Source organism: Cavia porcellus, unplaced genomic scaffold, assembly GCF_034190915.1.
Source record: "Cavia porcellus strain 051 isolate PalLab524CR breed Dunkin Hartley unplaced genomic scaffold, mCavPor4.1 scaffold_30, whole genome shotgun sequence".
NCBI classification, from domain to species: domain Eukaryota; kingdom Metazoa; phylum Chordata; class Mammalia; order Rodentia; family Caviidae; genus Cavia; species Cavia porcellus.
This window is the reverse complement of record NW_026947513.1, coordinates 40,916,374-40,939,975: the sequence shown is the minus strand read 5'-3', so window position 1 is coordinate 40,939,975 and position 23,602 is coordinate 40,916,374. Positions and strand designations below refer to the sequence as shown.

The 23,602-nt window shown below is 36.3% G+C and overlaps 1 non-coding gene across 1 annotated transcript; it reads left to right on the top strand.

Annotated features, from left to right (window-relative positions):
• Nucleotides 1–364: 364 nt before the first annotated feature.
• Nucleotides 365–471, top strand: LOC111755193 (U6 spliceosomal RNA). The gene has a single exon (XR_002789772.1). It is a non-coding gene; the product is annotated as a U6 spliceosomal RNA (small nuclear RNA).
• The last annotated feature ends 23,131 nt before the right edge of the window (nucleotides 472–23,602 follow it).

Below are 23,602 nucleotides of genomic sequence, written 5' to 3'. Positions count from 1 at the left end.
TAGAATATTGCCAAGTTGTAAAAGACATTCGGAAAATAACTTTTGAAAGAATGATGAAAGGAAAATGGAAGAAGGTCTTCAATGACATAGTAAGTGATTTGGAATTTTAACATTTGTCTTTATGTGGTTATTAAGAATGATGAAAATTCACCCTACTTGATGGTTATGCTAGAAATGATCATACTGACCACTTCCATTCTTCACATAGTTCTTAAATTGTCATGACTTTTGCTGTGGAATCTTGCAGCAAGTTAAAGGTTAGATTTTTTGAAAAATATTGGTTTATGTGGTGATTAGGGTAGGAAGTGAACTAAGGGATACTCGGAGCTAGCAGTTCTGGCACACAATGAAAACAAACAAATTATTGCTCACTTTGGCAGCACATATACAAAAATTGGAATGATACAGAGAAGATTAGCATGGCCCCTGTGCAAGGATGATATGCAAATTCATGAAGCATTCCATATTTTTGAACATAGAAGTAGATTTCCAACAGACCCTGAGGAAGCCTTCAAATAACACATGAAACACAGAAATATACGAAAATGACAAAACGAAATACCAAATTACAACATCAAAACTCCAGCACATCTCAAGAAAACATAGGAGCAATGTATATAGAAGAAAATATATATCAGACACCTCAAATATCAGACATAACAGCTCCTGAAATAAACAATCAATTCCGGGAAGCTTTAAAGGAATTCAAACTCAAAATAATCTCCCAAATAAAAGAAAAAATGATAAAAGAAATGAAAGAGATTCTGAATATATCTAAAAAAACACAGTTTAAAAATTGGAGAAACTAAACAAAAAAATTGAATCCTTAGATGAGCAATATAAGAAACAAACAGAATGCATAAAGCAGATTCACAGAGATATACAGGAAATTAAAAACTCCACTGAAAGCTTTAAAACCGCCTCAATGAAAGTGAAGATAGAATTTCAGACCTTAAAGACAAGATTGCAAAAGAAAGATCTTTCAAAAATAACAAGGAATCAGGAGATAACAATTCAAAAACTGCAAGGTGACACAAAGAAAAACAACATAAGATTGATAAGGATTAATGAAAAAGAAGGGGACAACATAAAGGATGTCAAGAGGATATTTAGAGAACTAATTGCTGAAAATTTCCCAAGCATAAGATCAGAAACCGACATCAGGTTCAGTGAACCATACATAACTCCAAATAGCCATAAACAAAATAAAACTACACCCAGACATATAATAATCACCATCCCAGAAATCCAACACAAGGATAGATTATTAAAAGCTGTCAGAGAGAAAAGACAGATCATTTATAAAGGAAAACCTATCAGAATCACAGCAGACTGCTCAGCACAAACAATAAAGTCAAGAAAAGCATGGAGTGAAGTATTCTAGATCCTAAAGCAAAATGATTTCCAACCTAGACTCTGATGTACCCTGAAAAACTATCATTCAAAATCCATGGTGAAATACGATACTTCCATGACAAAGAACAGCTGAAGAATTTCATGAAGACCAAGCCAACCCTGCAAAAAATATTGAGAGACAGTTTAGATAGGCAAAGGAAAAAACCACTAAGCAAAGCAGATAATTAAACAGAACAGAAAGATTAAAGATGCAACAGCAGAAAGATGCCATGTCAACAATAAACCAGCATATAGCAGTTATAACCATTAATGTAAATGGTCTCAATGCACCAATCAAAAGAAACACACTAGCAGAATGGATCAAAAACAAAAATCCAAACATATGCTGTTTACAGGAAACCCATCTAACCCAGAAGGGTACTCACAGACTGAAAGTCAAAGGATGGAAAACAACACTTCAGGCAACAGGAATCCAAAAAAAAAGCAGAAGAAGCCATTCTGCTTGCAGACAACATGAACTTCAAACCAACAATGATCAGAAAGAACAAAGAAGGTCACTACATACTCATTAGGGGAAAACTCAAAGAGGAAGAGATAACTATCTTAAATATATGCACCAAACTCCTGAGCACCCAGTTATATAAAACAACTATTAACAGAAATAAAAAATCAAATTATCAGTAACACAATTGTAACAGGAGACCTTAACACACCCTTGACACCAAGGGACAGATCAACCAGATAGAAAATGAGCAAAGAAATAACAGAACTGAATCACATCTGTGAACAAATGGACTTGATAGACATATACACAATGTTCTACCCAACATCAGAATACACATTCTTCTCAGCAGTACATGGGTCATTCTCTAAAACAGACCATATAGTAGTTCACAGAACATATTTACACAAATGCAAAAGAGTTGAAATCATCCCTTGCATGTTATCGGATCATAGCGCTTTGAAATTAGATATTAATGATAAAAGATACTGCAAAAATCCCACAAACATGGAAACTGAATAACACACAACAATACCTACAAGAAAATGAAAATAGAGATACAATTTACCAGATTCTGTGGGATGCAATAAAAGCCATGCTCAGAGGAAAATTTATTGCACTGAGTTCCCACATCAGGAAAACAGAACAAATAATAATAAATAACCTGATGCTACACCTCAAACAGCTAGAAAGAAAGAGCAACTCAAGCCCAAAGCCAAAAGAAGCGAGGAAATTATAAAACTGAGAGCAGAAATCAACGCAATGGAGACTAAGAAAACAATCCAGTGAATCAACAAACAAGAGATTTGGTTCTTTGAAACAATACATAAAATCGATAATCCCCTAGCCAACCTTATTTTAAAAAGGGAAGAAAAAGCTCAAATTCGTGCAATAAGAAATGAAAAAGTTGAAATCACTACAGTCTCTACAGAAATACAGAAGACCATCAACAACTATTTTGAAAACCTCTATTCTCAAAGGTTTGATAACAAAGAAGAAATAGACAGATTCCTAGAAACATAGGAAGTACCAAAGCTAGATCAAGAAGATGTAAAACTATTGAATAATCCAATCTCTATTAAAGAAATTGAGAATGTAATTAAGTCCTTACCTACAAAGAAGAGCCCATGCCCAGACAGATTCACTGCAGAAGTCTACAAGAAATACAAAGAAGACCTAATGCCAACATTCCTCAAACTATTCAATGAAATTGAAAAGGGAAGTAACCTTCCTAAGTCATTCCTGGAAGCAAATATTACTCTAGTACCAAAACCTGAGAAAGATCCAACTAAAAAAGAGAACTATAGACCAATATCCCTAATGAACATGAACACAGATGCAAAAATCCTCAACAGAATATTGGCAAATAAGATACAGCAAATCATCAAGAAGATTGCACACAATGACCAAGTGGGATTCATCCCAGGAATGAAAGGATGCTTCAACAAACATAAATCAATAAATGTAATGCACCATATCAATAGAGCCAACAGTAAGAATCACATGATCATTTCTATAGATGCAGAAAAAGCCTTCGATAAGGTCCAACATTCATTCATGAAAAAAACTTTACAGAAAGTTGGAATAAATGGTCTTTACCTCAATATAATAAAGGCCATCTAAGGCAAACCAACATCCAATTTCATACTAAATGGCCAAAAATTGAAAGCTTTTACTTTAAAATCAGGCACAAGACAAGGATGTCCTTTATCACCACTCCTATTTAATATAGTACTGGAAGTATTAGCCAGAGCAATTAGACAAGAGAGAAAAATAAAAGAGTTAAAGATAGGAAAAGAAGAAGTTAAATTGTAATTGTTTGCAGATGACATGATACTCTACATAGAAGACCCCCAATATCCACTGAAAGACTCTTAGGTATAATAAATAAATTCAGTAAGGTAGCTGGATACAAAATCAATACTCAGAAATCAATAGCATTCCTATACACTAACAACAAAATCACAGAAAGAAGAGAAGCCTCACTCTTCACACTAGCAAGGAAAATATGAAGTATTTAGGAATTACTGTTACAAAAGAAGTGAAAGACCTGTACAGGGAAAATTATAATACACTGAAAAAGAAATTGAAGATGATCTCAGAAAATGGAAAGACATCCCTTGCTCATGAATACGAAGAACAAACATTGTGAAAATGACCATTCTCCCAAAACTCTTATACAGATTCAATGCAATTCCAAAAAAAAAAACTATAAAAATTCCTCATAGATTTAGAGAAATCACTCCTAAAATTCATCTGGAAGCAGAAGAGACCTAGAATAGCAAAGGCAATTCTAAGGAGTGAAGGCAAGGCAGGAGGCATCACAATCCCTGACTTGAAGTTATACTACAAAGCAACAGTAGTAAAATCAGCATGGTACTGGAATCAAAACAGAGCCGAAGATCAACGGAATAGATTAGAAGATACAAGCACAATTACAAACACACTTAACCACCTTATCTTTGATAAAGGAGCCAAAAGGTTCACTGGAAGAACGACAGTCTCTTTAATAAATGGTGTTGGAAAAACTGGCTCTCCATTTGCCGAAAACTAAAACTAGACCCATGCCTTTCACCATGTACTAAATTAAAATGTAAATGGATCAAAGATATGAATATTAAAACAGAAACACTAAATCTATTGGAAGACAAATTTGGTAGAAACCTTGAAGAAATTGGGGTAGGTAGAGAATTCATGAACAGGACTCAAACCACAGGATCAATAACTGGGACCACCTCTGATTAAAATGTTTCTGCATGTCAAAAGAAATCTCCATCATCATGAAAAGAAAACCTACAAACTGGGAAAAGATCTCAGTGAACTCCCCCTCAGACAAGGGACTTTTATCTAAAACATATAAAGAATGAAAAAAAAAAAAAAACCTCAGACCCCAAAATTCAAAGATCCAATCCAAAAAGGGCATCTGAGATGAATACGCACTTCTCAGATGAAGAAATACAAATGGCTAAATACATGAAAAAATGTTCATCATCATTGGTCATTAGAGAAATGTAAGTTAAAACCACACTGAGATTCCATCTCACTCCTGAAAGAATGGCCAGGATCGAGAAAACCAACAACAACAAATGCTGGAGAGGCTGTGGGAAAAAAGGAACTCGCCTACACTGTTGGTGGGAGTGTGGACTGGTACAACCTTTGTAGAAGTCAATCAGGAGATTTCTCAAAAAGCTGGGATTGCAAGTCCCATTTGTTCCAGCTATTCCACTTCTAGGCATATTCCCAGAAGAACTGAAAACATCATACTACAGTGATATATGTTCACTCATGTTTATAGCAGCACAATTTGTAATTGCCAGATCTTCGAAACAACCCAAGTGTCCATCAACTGATGGACAGATAAAAGAGATGTGGTATTTCTATACAATGGAGTACTACTCAGCTATAAAGAAGGATCACACTGAGATATTTATCAATAAATGGGTTCAGCTTGAGACTATACTCATAAGTGAAATAAATCAATATCGCATATGTGAATACCGAATAGTTTCCCTAATGTAAGAAATGATTCAAATATATAAAAGTATGTGGTAATCATAATTCCCCATTATGTGGCCTTAAAGCCTTATAAAGTTTTCACTTCTTAATTGGAATGGCTTTATTCTGGGTTGGTTGATATTATTGCCTGTGATGAAATGCACAGCTATTTTGAGGTAAACAAGTCATCATAATAGCTAGTGCTGATTTACTATCATCTTGTTTTGAAGCCCCATCAAACTATGGCTCTTCTATCTCCATTGGTTTTATCATGATGTATCTTGCTGGATTTTATTATATGTGATAGTATAAACAAAAATTGTTATAGGCAAAGAGATAATATAGAAACCATTGTTCGTTTTCTGTTAGCTGGTTCTAAATACCCTACAATGCTTTCATCCACCTGAATGGTTTTACACTGACTTGATGTGTGATGCTATAGTATATCAAGTTATATTCAAATATTTCAAGGAAAAAGACACTATGGTAACTACTATTAAGTCGGATTATTTGGTGGTGAAGCACTAAGTTCCTGAAACTGTCATGCTTTGACCTGCATTGTTATGTTGTTATGTCCTCTTTTATCTCAATCTCTCCCTTACTCATTAAAAAAATTATTTATTTTTTATGATTTTTTAATCAAGGGGAAAATCAAAAAAAATAAGCAGGATATATTATAGTAACTTTTTTTGATTTCCTATTAACTTGATTTGAAGTCCTGTAATACTCCCACTATCTTGTTTTGACTGATTAGATTCTGTTCTGCTCTGTATGATAGTATCAAGTTTGAGGGTATAGGCAACTACTTTGAAGGCAATAAGATTCACTATGATGCCCATTCTGGTTTTACTATTATCTCCTTTTGAAGTCCTGTAGTGTTTACAAGGTTTAGGTTTTATTTTGTTCTCTACTACTGTTTTGTTCAGCTGTATAATACCTAATGAGATACACAATTCTTTTTAAGGAAGCAAGAGGCATTATGGTAACCATTGTTGATAACCTTGTGCTCTGTTTTTACATCATGTGCTATGTCTGTCCTTGGTTTTGACTGACAGCTTTGTTTTTCGATATTTGACTTTATTCTCTTCCAAAAAAAAGTAGTAAGAACTATGGAGTAATAAAACCCAAAATATGTAAATTTTGTTGTAAAAAACAGAGGAAAAAATGTGCTCTACAGGATACAACTCCAAGTTTGTTTAGGGGTATTAAATAGATGACCATATTAATGTTTTTGGTTGGATCATTGAACACAAATGTTTGCAGTCTCACTGTTTGAATCTCCACTTTGTATGCTTTGATCCTGTGACGTGAGCAACTATCTCTAAGATGATAATGTGTAATCTATTAACTGGTGATTTCTTACTGTTTTATTTTATTTTATTTTATTTTTGTAGTTCTGTATTACTTGTACCCTTACACTGTTTTGTTTTGCTTTTTCTCTTTTTTCCTTTTAAATAAATAAAGAAAAGAAAAGAAACAGATTAGATAGAATTCAAGCAGCCCTGCAGTGGGTAAACTTTCTGTTATGGATTAAGAACTGGTGGTCAACTGAAAGCCAGCTAGATTACATCAGCATGGCACTTAGCAAAGATGCTCCACCTGAGGAAAGTTGCCAGGATAAATAGGTGGAGAAGAAGGGAGGTGTTAAGGGTTGAGGCATTAAGGAGGCATTGTAGGTTCTCCTACGAGTTGCTGTTTGAGCCGTTGGTTCTCCTGGAGAAGCTTTGGTCCTCACATCGAGCATTGTTTCCTGGCTCCAGAGGGGAAGACATGTGCTGCTTGGTCTCCAGGATGAACTAGTCACACTGCTTCCTGGCACATACCCAACTGTGCTTGTTGTTGGAGGAGCTCGGGGCCTCCGTGTCACTGAGGATGCCTTTCAGTACAGCCCTGGTCTTTGTTGTGAGTGTGACTTCTCGGCTCCAGCATAGGACCCTCATCCCACTAGCACAGATTCTTCATCCTGCTGGCATAGACTTTCTGGCTTCCACTGCTGACCCTTGGGTCTTCCCAGCAGGGATCCATAAAAGAGAGTGGCGTGAGTCCTTCCTGTGGGCTCTGGGCCTCCAGTTGGACTCGTGGGAGGCATTGTCCTGAGCTCTGGGTTTTTATCTGGTCTCATTTCGGACTTTGCTGTGGGTTTTATGTTCTGGACTAAATATTCTATGTCTTTGGTGTTGCGGATAGATTTCCTGCGTTTTCCTGTGTTAACTCCCAGTGACCAATTATAAAAATAACATTATAAACATCCATGTCTTCATCCTAATTATTCTCTATGTACAACCCCTAACTACAACACTGTCCTTTACTGCTAGCAAAGGACCGACCTAGCACGAAACCTCAAGCATTATACCATGCTTTTCCTTCTGACTCTAGACTCCGCCTTGTGATACCACCTGGCCAAGGGACATTGATGAATGTGATACAAATAAAAGTGAAAAATTCTTCAGTGATCTCGCTAGCTTTCTTTACTTAATGTAAGAATGATGGTGGGTTTTCATGTTCAAGATAAAATAAACGCTATTTCAAGTGCTTCAGGGTATCACAGGTGGGAACATCCGACATTCAGGCCCCAAGTCCTCTACTATAGGCACACATGTTAGCTAAGTTCTACACAGGCATCTGCGTGACCCCCAGATGACTATGGGGAATGGGAACTTTGTGCTTTGCTGTTATTCACCATCATCATTGTATTAAATAACTAAACATTTAATAGAAAATATTATAGCAAAATATATGCCAAAGCACTGTTTTTTTTTTTCTTTTTTGTTTGTTTAATTTTTGAGGTAGTAATGGAGATTGAACCCATGACTTTCACTCTGTATTACATCCTCAGCCAGCCCCCCGACTCCTTTTGGAGACAGGGTCTCTCTCAATTTCTAAGTTGACCTGCCTGGACTCAAATCCGTGATCCTTCTGCCTGTGCTTCCCAGAGTGCTTGCACTACAGACGTGTACCACCAATGGAATGTGCAAAACACTTTTTGATATTAAGGTTTCCCAGTGCAATAATCTTATGACCTATATATTCTTTTAAAGGGTGCTGCATTAAGAAACAGTGTAACTAATGGATTCATGGAGGTTTGAAAATGATCAATGGATATAAAACGTGTTTTACTTGTTCAAGCTAGAGATGTGCACTGTAGCATATCTGTTCTTTATTCCTTGATAAAGCCCCAACAATACATAACATCAACAGGCCCTTGAATGTAGATCGTAGCACACAATTAACAAAGTATTACTTAAGAGTCCTATATTCCTTTAATTAATTCACAGATCATCATTTTATATTTTATACCAGATATTTCTGTATTATCATAAACAGACTTTAGGTATTTTAGGCATTTAATTAACAACTATTTGTAGAAAAACTTATTATTCCAGCTACTACTCTTTTACTAGATTTATGTATTCTAAGTTAGATAAAATATTAATACAGAATCTTGAAAAGTAAAATAGGTTGAAAAAACATAAGTTGCTTTCAAGTATTATGTTTCAGTATTCAATATGTATATAAATTAAAATAAAATAAATTGATGAAATATTCAACATCCTTTTATATTTGTATAATAAATAATTATTGGTTATAAATATATTTTACTTTATTGCTATGATTTTAAGTCTATTGTTAAGCTTAGTGAATGTAGTGATCATTTGTAAACACTCAGAGATGTAGCAGTCATTTGTATTTATTTATAAGCGCATTTATAAAGTTATATAACAACACTCTTGTTAATTATTCAGTTTGAATAATTTTGAATACCTAAAGTTAAATTGGCTCACAGGTACGTGAAGCTCCAGGCATGTAATATACATTAGTTATTTCTATCCCCATTCCTTTCTAGAGCTTTTCCAGAGTTTTTCCCAGAGATTTTGTGTTTCTTTTCCATGTAAGTCATTCAGTCCTACATCAATGAATGCAATTTCTTTAGAAACTCATGTTTATATAAGCCTCAGGCATTGGTATTAAGGCACAAAAGAAATCAATATTTCTTCAACATAGATTCCATTTAGCTTTAATTCTTTATGTTTAATACAGTCTACTACTGTAAATTATTTTCGAAACTTTTGATGATAATGCCACTGATAATGATTATGACAATCATGATCTTTTGCAGACTACCTAATATAATTGTCAATAATACTAAATAAGAACATATTGTTGCTTACTGAAAAAAAGAATAGCCATTTTTATAATTTAATTGTTTTTAAATGGCTGATTTATCAGTCACATACTTGTCAAAGGAACTACTATATTTTTAAGACTTTACCTTTAAAAAGTAGGATCATCTAGTATTTCATAAGCAGCAATTAAATACTGAGTTTGTGTTCTTTCTCTGAATTTAACCAGGAGGAGTCGGGGCTTTAGCTCAGCAGTGTAAGCACCTGCCTGGCCAGCAGGAGGACCTGAGTTTGTTCCGTGGTGCAAAAAAAAAAACAAAACAAAACAAAACAAAACAAAAAAAAAAAAAAAACAGAAAACAAAACAACAACAACAACAACAAAACCTCATGAATTTAACTAGGAACCTTTATACTGATAAGGAATTTTACTTCCCTCATAAAACATAAACCTACTATCAATAATAATGACCATAATTAATGACTGTAAAGTATTTATTGAACTAAAACAAAATACATATACTGATATAAATGTGTCTGTGCAAATTTACTTCTGAAATATTATAGACACTGGAGAAAACAGCTACATTTTGTGGTCATGAAGCCTTCATATCACAGTTACTGACTGTATAAAATACTATGTTTAGGGAATTAATAAAAGAATTAAGCTATACAAAATATTCACAGTTTTGAATAAGTCCCCATGTCACCCGAACTTCCTACCTGGCAGCTGCCCATATGATGTCCTAATGTCTTAACAGGTATCTGAGCCCACTGACCTTGATCCCACTCTTCACTGGTTGTGCCTAAGCGGAGCTTTTGCTTTCTTGCATGCTAGCTTGCAGCATCTTCTCACTGGAGAGGCCTTCCCTGACACCCTTGTCTGAATGATGTATTCTGCCACTTCATATTTTCCTGATTCGCGACACTATTGTAATTTCCCTGATTTAACTTATCATAAATCAAATTACTTTGCTTTCTTTCTTATGACTTGTCTCTTCCACTGGATCAATATATTCATCATTGTAAAATGAATCAAAGGGTAAAAGATGTGTAAAAGATGTCCATCAATTATTAAAAGAAAAAAAAGGAAAGATTTAATGAAAGAATGAATAAAGATGAAGAATAGATAAAAAATTTCCAAAATGTTAGCTAAGTCACATAATTATAAACTTTACAAATCTTCTCATTTCTAGAGAACAACTCATAATGATTTGAATAATGAGAGAATATATGCATGCTAACACAAGAGTCATTTATGTGAATTAAAATGAGATATAAAGCACAAAATTATGTTAGTGTCATGGGAATTCAAGAATCAGCAATTTGGAATGCCTATTTCAAAATCCTGAAACAATTCTACAGTCAATGTCCTTGTTTCAGGACACTTCACATTCACAATTTGAAGAGAAATTTATTTGGCTCACTTAAAGGATTCATTCCAAGGTCAGTGTTATGGTTTGTGTCTACATGTCCCCGCAAAGCCTTATGCAGTCATTGGACTTTATCAGAGGTGACTGAATCTAGAGTGTGTGACCCTGGGATTAAGGGTGGGAAATTACTAAATCAGTCCACTGATTGGTTTGGCACTGCAGTAATCCCAGTAATCTGGATAAAATTAAAGGGGCAGAAAGATATGGTTAAGGTCTTTGTTGCTTTCCTATCTTCTAGCCATCATGAATTGGTTTTCTCTTGTTGCTTTTTCCTGTTCTACACTGTCACAAATAGTTGTCCCTCTGCTAGGTGCCACCCTGCCTTGGAGCCAGCAGATTATAGACTGAAAACTCTACAAACCATGAGCTACCTAAGCCTCTCCCTCTTTAACTTTGGGTGTTGGATATTTTGTCCAAGTGATGAGAGAAAAGTAACTAAGATAGTCACTTGTCTTCAAGACAGAAATATCTTGATGGAAGGGCAGATAACAAAGTCACACAGTTCTTGGCAGCTGGTTAGCAGAGCAGGTAGGGCTAAGGGAGCAGCCATGGTCCATCCCAATACTACCAGAAATATGTTTTACCAAACTGCAGGATAGATCCCAACCAATTAAGTTGACAATGTACCTTAACCTTCAAGTATTCACCTAGTTTAGATCATCTCTTTGAAGCTATCAACTTAACTATTCAATCGCATCAAATTTTCCAATTCACTACCAGTTTTATTAGTACTATAATTTTATCACCATAAAGTACATTCTCACGTGTCCTTCTATATTGGTTGGGATTAACTAATCCATCTTTTGAACACTGTTTCTCCACTGCACACACCTGCTTTAAGCCAAACTCTCTTCTTACTCTGGGTGTGTCAATGAAATCTGAAAGTTGCAAGTGAAAAACTCCTATTACAGTGTTGATAATTATCACCTTAATGCGTGCATGTAATTTTTGGCTGTGCATCTTAAAATAGTGCTCAGCCATGCTACAATCTTTCCTTAGGAAGGCTACCTAGCTACCTATAAGATGAGAGCTAAATCCACAAAAACATACTGAAACCTAGGTGATTTCTTCCTGCCACTCTCCTTAGTGACAAGGATGAGTTGCAGAACATGGAATTCTTTGCCACAGAACTAATATGCACCCTGCCAGAAAAACAGAAGAATGTTCTAGGGACAAATAAAGCAATTGCACGCCTAAGTCTGCGTCACACCAAGGAATTGAGACAGCAGTGCCTCAGTAAGCAGGTGAGCTACACACTGGTTGCTGCTTCTCTTCTGACTTGCACAGCCTGCCAGACTCTCGCTGGATACTCTAATGAAAACATGCAACATAGGAACTCCTGCAAAATATGCAATTCCCAGAAATTTTGAAAAAGTAGATTGACATATTGCTACCATCATAATTCCTCATCCCCATTCCAAACTCTACTATAGTACACAAGGTAAGCTTTTTATTAATGCTACACAGACTGATTTCTATTCAGATTTTACAGGGTGTGTTCTATGTGGCTACCAGTCTAAGAAACTAATTACAACTGAAATGTAAGATGAGTTCTTGGGGTCATCTTCTTATTTTTTTCAGATACTATTATATGAGAGGAGAAATAATCCCCTGAGAGAAATTGTTCATCAGTGATGCAAGAAGTTAAAATTCTCCTTGAAGATAAAGCAAGGAAGCAATAAAGACCCTTTATCTTTGTCCCAAAAGTACACCAGGATTTAGAATAATCTTATTTTAGAAACACACAGCAATATATCCTATTTCCTGAGAGCTGCTTCTGATAGACAATGAAGCCTAAGCCACATACCCTCTCTTATAGTCAGGACCAAGAGACACTGAAGTAAAATTACTATTCAAATATTTCTGATTGTTGATAAAAAGTTACATGTCAAGTTTTTTTAGTTGTTTCCAAGTGAAATAAGAAAAAATAATAAAAAGAGTAAATAAATTGAATTGTCCTACGAATGCCCATATACTGAAATTAGTATTTCAAAAGGTTATATTTTAAATGAATGCAATGAAAAACTAACAACTTTTCAATCAAACAATACTTAACATCAAGTATGTCTAATTCATATTACTCCTCTGTAATGGATATATTTCATTGCTCCATATTCCTGCCTGCTGGCTTAAATCTGGGAAAACACATTATTTTTGAAATTCTATTTAAAAATGGAATTTACTTCCTTTTGTAGAACTATGTAGTACATAGAATGAAGGAAAAAAATGTGTGTGTGTGTGTGTGTGTGTGTGTGTGTGTGTGTGTGTGTGTGTGTGAAAGTACTTGCAATGGTGGCTAGAATTTGGAGCTGCTGGACCTTAAAAGCCCATTTGTCAAAGGCTTGGGCTCCAGACTATGGCACAAATACGGGTGTCGGAATCTGGAGGAGAAGGCTGGGAAGTCAGGTCATTGGAGATACACCCTAGAATGGTTGGGGACCCAGCCTGTCCTGCCTGTCCTGTTTGCTTTTTAGTCTCCACAAGGAGAGCACCCCTGCTCCCCATATGCACTCCCAATGATGATGTTCTGGACTGTTTTTCCTCACTACAGATCCAGCCAACTGGGCCAAGTGACTATGGACTAAATGCTCTGAAGCCATGTGGGGAAATAAATCATTCTCTGAGCAAAAAGAATTTTTTTTTTAAATCTGCAATGGATATCTAACTAACACAATAGTATAGCTAATGAACGTGTTGTATTGCATTATACTCACAAGTATCGCATTTTGTATTTTTTAGAAAATACGTACAACTTTTTCCCTATTTCTCAGTAAAATGAATACATAATTTTCATGTACATTAAAACTTTATCAGAAGTACCAGGAAAAATAACTGATGAGAAAATTGGAAAAGTAGATTAGAAATCCTATAGTATAAAAGTACAAAGTAAGTCTTACTTTAAAATGTGTATAATTCGCAGCATAAACTTAATTTTTAACAATAACCAACAATTATAAATTAAAAATATAATGAAGACTCCAATGTCCTAATTTGCAAAAGCCCAGAATTCTTCAAAAAAGATTTTGACTTGTGATTTCCAATTGGTCGGGTTTCTATGGAGTTCCCTGGAGAGTCTCCAAAGAAATCCAGGAGTAAATTTGATCTGGGTCTCTGACACAAGTACCCTTCCTAACAGAGTCTGCTGGAACTAAACTATGCAGCTTGGCTCTGGGCACAGTACAGAGCTGACTTGAGCTTCCTCTAGTTTACACCACTCTCACCATCACATGTGAGTACCTATGTGAAAAGGAGAGAGAGAGAGAGAGAGAGAGAGAGAGAGAGAGAGAGAGAGAGAGAACCACTGTGATGTGCTGCCCATTTCCAAATGAGCCAAGGTGGAGATCGCATGAATCCAGTTCTCCATAGGGTACCCATAATCAGAAGTCATCTGTAAAATTCACACAACTGCAGTATATAACAATGCCTTTTTTTTTTATTGTTTCCTTGGGCTGGATTCCAGGTACAATTCAGTAAGCATTTTGCTTAGGATCTCAGAAGACTGTAAGCATTCAAGATATTGGCCAAGTACCATTATTATGAACTTCAGGCTGGTGGCTGGTAGCAAAATTGAGTTTCTTTCACCTAGAGGTGTGAGGCTCCTATTTTCCTGCTGACTGTCAGACACAGATATTTTAAACTTTGAAAACCCAATGGCAGCTTCCACACCAGCAGGCCCGTTCACATTGTAACTTGATTTTATGACAATGCTAGGTATACCGTTTACTAAGCACTTAAATATCTTACGTAATTTTGTCTTCATGAAAACCTAATAATTTATCCTTAGAACTTAATAATATATCTTACATCACTGGGATAGAAACTGCAGAGAGCATATTTAGACATAAGCCTCTTATTTTTGGTCTAAGTCTGATACTTTCCCATGATTTACTGCAAAATGATAGGAAATACACACTTGGTCTTTTGTCCTTAGTTCCTGACACAGAGCTGCTAAAAACCTTGGAATTTCCTAGGTTATAGAATTACCTTACACAGAGTTCCCCAAACCTTTGACATTTCCTGGGTAATATGAACATTCTCTGTTCTTATGAAGCAATTCATGGATAGTGTCAAGGTACAGACACATTTTTAGAAACATCATGGTATAGTTAGAAATTTGGAACTATCAGCTCCATCTTCCACCTCCATCTGATACCTTCTGGGAAAGAAAGAGGCACTAAAGATTGAGATTAGCCATCTTTCCTACTTTTGAGGCATCTGTAAAGATCCCTTGTTAAGGGGTTCAGAGAGCTGCTAGATTAGTCAACTCTTTGTATTCTAGGAGGGTAGAGCACACCAGCTCCATGCAGGTAGAGCTTCTGGGCCCTTCTCTATGTACTTTTTTATCTGGCTACTTATCTCTATTCTTTGCTATGTGATTGACAATATACTAATAAATGTAGACATTCCTGTTCATTTTGCGAGCCATTATGGACCACAAATTATTGAACTGAGGAGGTGAATCACAGTTACAAGGTTTGGAGTGCTGGAGTCTCCTTGTACAGATAGTTTCTGTGTTCTTTCCATCCTGAGAAAGAATTAGTCAAACACAAAAGATAGTGAGGTTTTGTTTGTAAACTGAATCTTTCACAAACAAAAACATTCATGAACTAAGGTGTTACCGAATAGCATGAAAGTGGACTGTGCAAGAGAGAGTCTAGCAGCAGAAAGCTCAATGTGATTGTCCTTTTGTATCTCCCACTACTCAGGCTGATGTCAAATCTAGGTCTTCCTATCAAAAACTTGCCAGAGTTCTGGTGAGGAGAATCGAATGCAGTACTCTCTGATTGGTTCTGGGTTAAAGGTTTCAGAAACTGTTCTATGCCTGGATTCGGAGTCTTGGCGATTAACAAGTCATGCCCACTTTTCTGCCCTAACTGCCATTCCCTAATCTCCAGCCTCAACAGGAATCATCAATTTGTAGCTAAGTCAGACTGAAGCATGAACAACTTGGGACCCATTCTGCTATGAGAGGCTGGTCTCACAAGGGCTAAACTCTTAACATATGGGATTTCTACTAATTCTATAGTATGATAACTGAATTATATATTGATAGTATGATAGTATATAATTATAGTATGATAACTCATTTGATGTCCTGAGAATTGGAGACTTAATCAGTGTGGGGAAAGTTTAACATATTTGCATCAGAAATGAATTTACTTTGTGAGTATAAAGAAAAAGAAATGTAAAGAAAAAGCAGTGTGCTTTTCTTTTCTGTGCTCATATCAATATGTGAGAAAATATTGAGACTTAAGAACTCTCAAATATTGTTTGATACACAAATCTCTTAGATCCTCTGATATCATGACATCTCCAAAAATCAATATAATTAAATGACTACCTTGTATTGTAGTAGTTTTAGCTCTGTTATTATGAGAATCGCTTAATAATAGGATCAGATAAAAGAAAATAGCCCTGTTAAGAGGTGACTGAAGACCTCTCGTCCTAGAAGAGAGTGTGCTAAATTGGTTGACAGCCCCACACTAACCTCTGTGCTGGACTTGAAAAAACTTACAAATGTGATATAACCAGTTTCCTTTTAACTCAGTTTCCTCTGAACTAAGTAACTAGCTTTTTTAAAAACCTAAACCCTCAAAACCACCTGTTTAAAACAAATCCCCATAGATGAGGTCAAAACAAAGAAGCCACATTGACTTCTCTTTAGAATTCCTTCTTGGTGAGTATCCACAAAGAGCTTGTTTCTCACTATTATTTTTAACAAACACTGTCCTGAATTCCTCCTTTTGTCCTCAAATTTATTCATCAATTTTTGGAGACAAAGAACTCATCTTTATGTGAAATTAACTGTTTCAAAATGAGATTTAAACTTGATAATGTTCATGTTTCATGAACTCAATAGGCTTATTGCATATACAATAAATCAACCAATGAAAAGCAGTTTAATTTCATGAAGTATGCATTAGCCATCTGGCAATATAATAGTTTCAGTATTGAAGCACAATGGGGGCACTGGGTGTACTTCTCTCCATCCACCTTAATGTGGGCAACACTGTAGCGCCAAAACCATTCCTCCTCCACTGTCTTAGAAAGACAGGAGATTAGGATGTGGCAGAGCTCACTGGAGAAGTAGGTGTGAACTGTTGCTTACAAAATCGCAGAACAGGTGGGCAGAATCTTGTCCAGATCACTGCATGTAGACTTGTCCCAAGAGCTAGAACAGGTTTTCAACAGGATGGCCCAAACCTGAAGTCAGTCTGAGAAGTGAATGAGATAAAAAGGACAGTCCACACTGAGCTTTTGCCATTATGTTCACTCATACTGCATGAATTACTGCACTCACTTTGGATAAATTATTTCTTTTCCTACTTTTACTTGGCCCAAACTCACTCTCCAGGGTCTGTTTCTTTCCTACCTTTATTAAACCATGCTACCATTTATTGTGCTTGTTTTGACCAATTCTTTACACAGGATAGAAAGAACCTAGAAACCACCTCCAGCAGGAGACTCCAGGAGTCCATAACATAGAAACATTAAGAAAGGCAGGAGTAAGAATAACAAAGACCCTGGAAACTGCTAAAGGTCCAGGCCAGGGCACACATGGCCCAGACACATTGGAATACCCTTTCCTCACTCGGGATTCATTCATGGTTCATGCATCATGTGTGTAATTATAACTGAGTGAACTCAGGGAAAGGCCACATACCATAGATGTGGTGAAGATGACTCAGCACCCTGTCAGTCATTCCCATCAATCGTATCTAGAAACCCAGTGAAAGGTGCCTGTGCTGGGCTGCACATCTTCTAAAGTCTCAAAGCCTGATTAATCTGTGCTTTTTGTTTTCTGATACCACTTTTCTGGTCAGTGCCACCGTTTTTTATTTTGTTTTTGTTTTTCTGCTGGTACAGAACTGCTCAGTGTATCTTCCTGGTATCCTCAATAAAAGTAGTACTTTCTCTTTCACCATTGGATATACATTTGCAGTTCTTTGCTCATTGTACAAAAATGCTTGGAATCTAACTGTTGGACCCTCCACACGTATCAAGCTCAAGTCCCTCTTCCACCCTTTGATATTTTTGGCTGCTAGGACAAAGCTATGTTTTTCCATCAGAGTCCTGAATTAAATTCTAAAAGCTTAGCATGATGCTTTTTGCATACAAGCTGTCATTGTATGGTTGGTAGCTCTCACAAGTTATTAATTAGCTACAACTAGTGAAAAAGAAATTGTTCTAACTTCCACTTGGCTTTCAGGTACCCTCAAGCCACTCTAAAATATGCCATCCTTCTCTTCACTTAGATAGGATATCTTGTAAGCTTTTACAACTTTCTTTTATTTGATTTCATTTTGCTTGCAGTCTTTCATCTGCCGCACTAATTGTTTGAATACTCAATGAGCAATTGACATGTGCCAAGCATGTTTTTTTTTTTTTTTTTTTTTTTTTTTTTTTTTTTTGGTTCTATAAATGATAACAAAAGGTTAGAAATCCAAGGCTGGAGATTTAGCTCAGTGACATAAGCACCTACCTGGCAAGTGTGAGGTCATAAGTTTGATCCCTGGAACCAAACAAAAACAAAAACAAACAAACAAAACCCATTAGGAATCCATCCTACTTACGTCTCTGTCTGTAATGAGATAAAATGTTTTAGAATTAAAGCAATAGTTTTTCTGGCCTCCAGGTTTTTGTTTGGTTGACCAAGAGGCGATGCACCAACTTATCAGGACTGGTAAAATTGAAATGAGGCATATTTGACAGCTTTTCTGCTGAATGTTGTATGTTGAGTTCAGGAAACTCCTCTGCAGACTTGCGAATGGGAATAGACTTACTGTGTTTTATACATGTTGATTTCCATGAACCCTTCCCACAATTTTGATACAGTCCCATACATAACCTGTTTGAGTGGCCCACCTATTTTCTGCTAAAATTCTGATGTGCACACTTCAGACTTTTACTTTTGATCTGACTGTTACGCCTGGAGCCTAGGATCCAGTGAGCCAGAAGAACTAAAACTATTACTGACAGAGAGTCTGCACAATAGCTTCTCCACCCTTACCCACACACACAGCACTAAAACCTCCTAAGTGGCAAATACCAGGAAAAGAAACATGCTTTGTTTACCTCTATGTCTCTACAGTACTATGTGCTTTGAAAACTCCTGAGCCAAAATTCACTGTTAACCTGTGCACATTGACTTAGCTGATGAGTCTTTCTTCCTCAGGACTTTTTCATGAGTCCTTCAGTTCTATAAAAGACACATCCTGTCCTATTTGCTCCAAATGCCATGCTGTAGAAGCTGTTAACAGTTTTCTGCTTCATTGCAACTATTATTCATTTGCTAATTTTTGAAATAATTAGTGAACAATTTCTACATGCCAGGCAACCGTTTCAAGTCTTGCATTTAAATAAGGATAAAACATGGCAGCTGTAGTCTGGTAGAAAAGTAAGTAATTTACCAAATGTGAACAAGACAATTGTTGCATTTAAAAAGAGAAAAATGATATTGAGAGAGAAAAATCATGATAATTGGCATAAAAGACTTTTTTAAAAATTTGATGATAGGTGCAACATGGTTCTATGAGCCTAATAGCTTTTCTCCTTCTCCGAGGTGAATATATTGAAGTCTTTGAGACTTAATTGGGTTTAGATGAGGTCATGGGAGAGTAATGCTTTTATTAAGCAAGAAATTTTTTTTTCTGTTTCTCCACATACACACAAGAAAGGAAGACTATGTGAGCCCCTAGTGGGAAGCTGGCTGTCTACAAGCTGGGAAGTAGAGAACCAGCTCTCTGTTTCTCACCAAGAACCCTTTCTGTGGACATGTTGATCCTGGACTTAAAACCAAGAAATACAAGAAATAAATACGCTTTGTTTAACACATCCAGTCTATGTTCTGGTTTGACTTGATGTGCTGTGTGCCCATGTGAAGCCAAAGTGCCTAAGATAGGTGGACACTGTAGATAAAAATCACCTGGGAAGATCACACTGAGGAGAGAAGATGTGAGCTAATAACTAAACTAGAATTGGAACCAGAACCTCCATGCGACAAAGCAAGAAGAGGACTGCATTTCAGCCAAAGAGGGAACAAATGCAAAATCCTAAAAGTAGGAAAAGATTTGCAAGGTTTTGGTGCAGCAAAAAAAAAAAAAAAAAAAAAAAAAAAAAAAAAAAAAAAAAAAAAAAGACAGTGTTTACATATAATAAGGGAAGACATGAAAGGAATTCTGTAAGTATTGGAACTAGGCCATGTTAGACTTGTGCTTTGTGGTAAGACACAACGTTTGGATTATTAATACAATGGCAAGTAATTGATGTATTTACCCTAGAGAACTATATGATCTCAGTTATTTTTTTAAAGCTAACAAGAATCAAGAGTTAAATAGAAAACAACTAGGAGACTGTTGCCACCATCCATGTGGAAGATAGAGGCATGGTGGAAGAGTGGAGAGATCAAGGATGTATTTTATGGGATTATACATGGGGCACAAAGGAAAAAGTGACATCTAAAATGATTTCATTGATTCTCTTTCAACCTCTTGACAGGGGTGCTCCACATAGTAAAGACAGGAAAATTAGGGCTGTGCTCACACTTACCCTACTTCTAAAGTATTTCTCCCATGTGCCCACTTCTTCAATATTCTTTAATCAGTGATATTCTTAAAGGATATGCCATGGCTTCCCAGATACCTTATACAAAAACATTCAACACATCATTAACTATTACTAAAATAGTTTCAGAAGCTTCCCATCCCCACCCTACCCTCAAAGTATCTATAAAGAAGTATTCTTTGCCCAAGACCAGGCTGATATAAGCCTGACAATGTTGGCTTCTGGAAACCACTAGATTTTACTGTTCCTCTACTCACCTGTTTCTCTTCTTTCTTCATTATGACAAATGAGCACTTGATTTTCTACATACTGGCCCTGGATCATCTTTTGTTCCCCAGAATTTTATACTAGTACATTTTTGCAGCAAGGAGTGTTTACATTCCTTGTATGGACTTAGTTCCTGTACCTAATGCAGCTTAATTCCTTTTTTATAACTCTTTCCCTTCCCCTCGCCCTTCCCTCTGTCTTTAATCCTCTTCCCCAGTGAGAAAGATCCACCTCCCTATTTCCTATCACCTATCCTTTGTTCACATTATATCTTTTATTTGTATTATATCTTATATCATGTTTGTATCTCTTTACTCTGTACAAGATGAATTTCTCATCATTGCATTATTCTCATAGTATCAAATCATTCCTATGTTTCAGGAAATAATACAAATTCTATCTTTTCTATCACAATCTCCTAAGCATTTCTCCCCCCTCTAAATATCCCTTTCATGCTCATATGTATTATCACTTGATATAGTTATGGAATGTTCTCTACCATAATCTTTGTTTATAGTAGAAGAATTCTGTCTGATGAAATTGTCTGTTCTCCATAGCTGTTATCTATAGCATTCTCTTAAAATGAGTGTTAGGTGCCTAATTATTCAAAGGATTCAGATATTTTTAATAAGTCTAAATATCTGTGTAGCTGAATAAAATTATCTGGGAAGCTTCAAAGAGATTTACAATATGTATTATAAAAGTCAGTGTGATATGACACAGATACTATCCAAGGTCAGTGTGTTCTTTGAAATTTAAATAAATCGGATTTATTCACCTACCTACTGTCTCCAGGAAGTTTAATGACCTTCTCAACATTTCTGTGAATTTCTCTAGGCCTCTAACTCATACTGATAAGTTGACTTTGGGTTCTTTCTCTCCCACCAAAGACTCAGTCCCTCACCTCAGTCCATCACCTCTTTCTTCACCTGTCCTTCTTTTACTTCTTAAGTCATATTGTGAAACCCGGTTCTAGCTCCATGACAAAAACTAAACACAAACTAGCAGGAAAAAACCTAAAAATACACATTCATGTGTAAAAATCATTTGAGAAAAGAAGAATTTTTTTCTAATATCTCATGTGCATTCATTTCAAGAGGAGAAAGGTTTGTAATTGCCTTCCCTATCTTTTGTAAAAGGTCTTTGAAGTTGTAATTGGCGTGGCTTCTGGGCACTGTCTCACAGGAGCAGGCTGAGCTGCCCTCCGGATCCTGTCTGCAGGCCCACCTCCGCCTCACGCTCTTCCCTCTCTGCCCTCTCCCTGAGAGTCCCTCTTTACTTTTAGGTTATTTTTTTTCTGGCTTCCATATGTGCAAGCCAATGTGACAGGTGTCTGTGTCTGATTTGTTGCTTAATGTATATTATTCAGAGATAAAGAAAAGTGAAATTTTGTCATTTTTCGGGAGAATTTCTTTCTACTTCTAATCTCCTGACTGAGCTCCAGACTTCTGACATGTTCTTGTTTCCCGTGGACCCAGTGTTTCTGTTCCTTGGGCTTCTTTCTACTTTGTCCCCTGAAAAAAGCAAAGCAAATAAAAAGTTAGATTCCTTCCTCTACCATGCAGCAGTATACCTTCTCATCTCCTGCTCAGCCTCCTGTCTCACTTTGCCTATTTCATGGAATTTATGTTTTTGATTAAATAAAATTAGCAGCCTGTAGGAATGTATTGAAACTGAAAGCATCCTAAATCTTTAGCTTTTCTTTCTTTTCTTTTCTTTCTTTCTTTCTTTCTTTCTTTCTTTCTTTCTTTCTTCCTTCCTTCCTTTCTTTCTTCTCTCACCAGATTCTGTAAATGACCAGAAAGAACACAGAGGATTATTTGGCCCTGGTATAAGATACATTAACACACATACAGAGAGAGAGAGATGGATGGAGGGAGGGAGGGAGAGAGAGAGAGAGAGAGAGAGAGAGAGAGAGAGAGAGAGAGAGGTTTATCTGTACATTTATTTTCTTTAATATGCCCATTTTTGATAAGGCAGTAAAGGCTTTTCAATGTCAAGCTTAATAACATTTCAAAAAATTGATGTCTCTGGTCCTCCAAAATTATGCAGCTACCTACTGTTAGCTCTAGTGTGATAAACACCACATGAAGTAACATAGATAAATTCACAGGAGACTTTTTATATACATATTCACTTGACAATGCATTCTGGCAGACATTTACATAGAGGGTCTCTGTACTGAACCCTCAGTGCCCATGTGCTGGGAGCAGCACCGTGACATGGTCCTCATGCTGGCCTTCATGGGCCTGTGCCTATCACAGAGAGCAGAAAAGGACCAAGTTGTCAGATTTCTGACACCGATTTTGAGCATTCCTTCGATGCAGTATGTGTTTAAGCCAGGTTGCAGCTATCGAGCAAGTCACATGAATGTTTCCCCGCGCCTAGAGAAGCTATGTTTATGCTACACTTAGACGTTACTCATTTCTTTAAACATTAAAAATCATTGTCTAAAAACTGTATATACCATAGTGAAAAGGCACTTTATTGCAAAATTATACTAACAAATATCTAAACTTTCAGCGAGTCACAGTTTTTGCTGTTGGAGAGTCTTGCTTCAATGTCAGTGGCTACTAACTGATCAAAGCACTGTTTTCTGCAGGTCATAGTAAAAGTGGGAGATTTCCACAAAGAAGGTAAAGAAGTTTGCCACGTGGATTGACTCTCTTTCATGAAAAATTTCTCTGTAGCATGTAGTAGCATACAACTCACAGAACTGTTCAAAATTCAAATATAGAGTCAATCCTGTCAAACTCTGATGCTTCTCTATCAATTACGTTTCTGTAAAATTCTACATTCTTTGTTATCACTTATCATTACTCAGCATCTTTAGCAGGATTACATTCCATTTCAAGCAAGTTTTCA